Source organism: Sinocyclocheilus rhinocerous, unplaced genomic scaffold (assembly GCF_001515625.1).
Source record: "Sinocyclocheilus rhinocerous isolate Xijiao unplaced genomic scaffold, SAMN03320098_v1.1 scaffold2724, whole genome shotgun sequence".
Lineage (NCBI taxonomy): Eukaryota > Metazoa > Chordata > Actinopteri > Cypriniformes > Cyprinidae > Sinocyclocheilus > Sinocyclocheilus rhinocerous.
This window is the reverse complement of record NW_015635046.1, coordinates 472,607-476,839: the sequence shown is the minus strand read 5'-3', so window position 1 is coordinate 476,839 and position 4,233 is coordinate 472,607. Positions and strand designations below refer to the sequence as shown.

Genomic DNA, 4,233 nt, shown 5'->3' with positions numbered 1-4,233 from the left:
GACTGGAGTAACGATGCTGAAAATTCAGCTTTGCTTCACAGGAATAAATTATATTTTAAAGTATATTAAAATAGTAAACTGTTATTTTAAATTGCAATAATTTTTTACAAAATTACATTTTTTTCTGTATTTTTTTAACAAATAAATACAGCCTTGATGAGCATCTTCTTAAAAAATCTTACTGATCTCAAACTTTTGAACAGCAGTGTACATAAACACCCATATACTGTATATACACACACATATACTGTATATACACACATATATATGATTACATGTGTAATATTTAAGCTATTTTTACATTACTAATAGTGCACTTTGAAATATCTTCCATATTTCTTAATTTTATAAGAGAAATTAAGAAAAGTAATGCATGATGGTACCTGCATCCTTCATGAGCATCTGCACGGGGTCCTCCACATTACTGGGGCCTGAGAGAGAGAAAGCAGGCACTATGATTTTTACAATTTAACATTTTTCATTCCCTCACAATCTGCACACAATGTGCTTTAGGCCTGTTGGGAACATCTAGCACTTTCACACATCTGTAATAACTGTGACCTAACCACTTTGCAAACAAGCACTTTGCAAACAGTAGTAAAAGTGGCAGAGCGTGTAATAAAATCACATAAGCAACTAAAACGTTTGTCCCATTTCCCTTAACCAATCACAATTAGCCATCCCAAAGCGACAATGAGGGGGCGACGCTCCTTATTGTCCATGTATAATTAGAACACAGGAAACGCTCAAGAGAAAAAGAGAATGACACTACTAGGAAATTAACTGAGGGGTCATTATCAGAATTATCATCTAAATGTGTACTTTTATAATGATGTTGACTTCATAATATAATGACACATGATTTGCAAAAAATAGCACTTGCGGGGTTGCTGTCATCATTTTAATAAAACAAGGTCATTTAAATGTACTACACCCAAATTCCAAGCCAAAACACTCAAAGATCCTTATGAATGTCCATAAGAATATTTGTTTAGCACATTGTCCTAATTTAATCATCATAGCACATTTTAATCAACTCATTTACACAGAATGCTCATTTGAGTCATTCACTAATTAATTAGCGAGCCAGATCAAAAGCAATGAGAGCGTAAACACTTGTCAGACGGTCCTTGTATTTGGCTGAAAGTGCGTGCTTAATTGCTACACGCAGCTCTAAGCGGAGCAGTAACGGTGGAGCTGTTTTAGCTTAGCGGGGTGTGCTTTATAAAGGTGACATTTGCTCTGAAAGGCTACAATCAAAAAGTCCACATCTAAAGTAAAACCCTAGATGACTTTGTCAGTTTTTCCTCACAAAAAAGGTAGAGAAAATCCCTCATTTGGAAACAAAAAGAGCTTTGAAGAACTGATGGCAAGGCATGTGTTTTCAAAATGTCTTTTCAAAATATTTGACGAAAGAAGCTAACATGTTAATTACTATAGATAAAAAGGGACCTGAAGTATGAAATTTCAGATTAAAAAAAGAATATTTTTTTCAGCGTTTTCTTAACTACTCCTGCTCCAGATGTGACATTTCTTCCATTATCACAACATAATGACAGTTCATTTAACCAGTGAGTTTCATTTGATCAGCGAGTCTTTAATCAGCACATTAAAAGCTTTGACTTGTATAATTCATTCACTGTGTCCTTGAATGCCAGGAGTCAAGCATGAACATGCTCACTTTTTCGATTTAATAAAGCATAATGAATCCATCCTTGCAGGAAAAAAGCAACAACTTAAACCAGGAAAAACCAAGTCATAGCTGGTTTAAGCTGGTCAAAGCCACTCTACAATCTTTAAAACAGAACAGCCTAACCAGCTTGGCAATAACCCTGTTTAAGCGGTTTGCCCAGCAGGGAATTAGTTATGGTTGAAGAAACACACTAACCATTTTTATTAAAAAAATTGAAGAAAATAATGACCAAATGACTAAATAAAATTTATATCCAAGTCAAATGTAAACAAGAACTGTTTATAGAAAATCATGGTTAATGATTCACAAACAATAAATAAATAAAGTGTCACCACAAACTAGCCTTATATTTTATAATATACTTGTGTCAAATAATTCTTAAAGAACTGATTTAATTTGATAGATAGAGTAGTATTTATCAACACATCAAATAAAACCAACCTTGAAGATTCTGCACCATCTCTAGAAGTACCGGTGTCAAAGTTTGACTGTAGTTGTGGAAAATGTCCAAGAAAAGCACTTCTGTGCACGGCTGTAAACATATTGATTAAAACAAAGAGAACACGATGTGACAAGGGCATGAGGAAGCATTCAATACAGGAACAATATTTAAACACAAACATTTACCCACCAACATAAACATGAAAAGAAAACCATCGGGTTTTCCATGGTATCCATCACTCTTGCCAACACAATCAATAGTTTGCACTGAAGGAGGGGTCAGGGTGCGAGACCTTCAGCATCTATTACTACAGGCTGGGACACTGACTTCCCAAGGTCAAATATCACAAGTGTGCCAAGCTCAACAATCACCACACATGTCAAATCATATGTTCTATGCCTTCAGAAAATCTGACATAATCAATACAGTTCAGAACTAAATCAATAAGGGCAGGTACCTGGACTGGCTATGGATGATCGCAAGAGAAAAGACTTCATTCTGGACCGGAGGTTCGGAAGACTTCAAAGATTTAGCTTCTATCAAATAGGGTTGCATGATCAATCAAAACCAAAACTGCGGTATGGCTTAGTGCGATTATTAAAATGGAAAGGTTGCGATTTAATTAATTCAATATACGCACTGAATGATTCAGAGTGAGGCACAGCATAGCAGCTGATAATCGAGTGTTTTCTGTGCCTTGGAGCAGCTCGGGTCACAGTAAATGCTGCTCTACAACAACTCATCTCTACATCTGCTCTGTGTTTGGGTCGCTTAGAATTGCATTAGAGGATGCAACAAGCGCCAACCATCTTTCCAATCTCGTAATGAGAAACACTTATAAACCAATTGTTGTCAACAAAAGAGAACCTTTGGGACCCCCATGCATTTTTCCGCCAAAATAAAAGCCTGACAGCATAAAATTTAAAAAATGAAAACTTTTAAAAAGCCACAAATATTAGTATTACAATTTTACAGTTGTAATACCAGATAAATACATTATTATTATTATTACAATTCACTTATAGGCACCTTTCAGGACACTTAAGGACATCATCACTATTGTTTATTTGTACTGTTTATTATTGTTTGTTTATTTATTTATACTGCCAAAATATTGCAATTTGATTGGACGCAATCTTACAGAGCTCTTGAAATGAACGTCAAAAGAGTTTTCTTTCTTTTTTTTTTTTTAAATGAAGCCTTTGCATAGGTTGAGTTGAGATCCACTTCTTTGGCTGCTGTGCAACATTCACACTGCTTATAAATACTTGCACTCAGAGGACAAGCAAGACTACTTAAGCCCAATACATAATTAAGACATTCCCTTTCGAAATTACCTGAAGGTAAAATGATTCCACAGCGGCATCTTTCACTGAGTAAATGACAAATGTGATGTAAAATGCTACTCTTGCTTGAGGTTATAAGTTTAGTCAATCAATGTCATTTTAAAGCCAGGACATAAAAGCCACATTAAGTAGGCAGCCAGATGTAATGCAAATCAAGTCACATGAGGGCAGTAACAAATGACCCTGTAGAGTCACGGCCCCCCTATGTAAATTCCACAGAAATGAGACAGACCCCTGATTCCTTTTAACTCAGTCACTTTGCATTTACTGACACTTCCGTTGACCTTGGAATACATCTCTGTGTAAGGTGGTGTACCAAAAGACGAGCAAATGGAAATGTTCCATATGCAAAAAAGCACCTTTAAACATTATAATAATTATAAAATCAGTCAAACTGTATTTCATGGAAAGAGAGGCCACTTACCCGCAAACTATACTTCCAGGAGTCACCGCCTGTCTCTTCCACAGCTGAAGAAAGAATGTTAAACACAACTTGTCACAACATATATCATGCCGTTTTAAAGTGACAGTTCACCCAAAACTAAAAATTCAGCCAGTTATTTATCTTCATGTCATTACAAACCATACGGCTTTGTTGAAGAATGTCCTGTCCACTCTTTTTAATATAATGGGACTGAAGGAGGACTAAGGCTGTCGAGCTTCAAAAAGCAAAATCATCATACTCGTGCAAAATATTCCAATACTTTGTGACAAACAGAGAAAGATTTTAGTCATCATTCACTGAAAATCTT

At 35.6% G+C, this 4,233-nt stretch overlaps 1 long non-coding RNA gene across 1 annotated transcript; it reads right to left on the bottom strand.

Annotated features, from left to right (window-relative positions):
* Nucleotides 1–377: 377 nt before the first annotated feature.
* Nucleotides 378–3,961, bottom strand: LOC107746449 (uncharacterized). The gene is made up of 3 exons (XR_001640690.1): nucleotides 3,906–3,961; nucleotides 2,135–2,225; nucleotides 378–431 (listed from the first exon to the last, which is right to left on the bottom strand). It is a non-coding gene; the product is annotated as an uncharacterized LOC107746449 (long non-coding RNA).
* Between the last annotated feature and the right edge of the window lie 272 nt (nucleotides 3,962–4,233).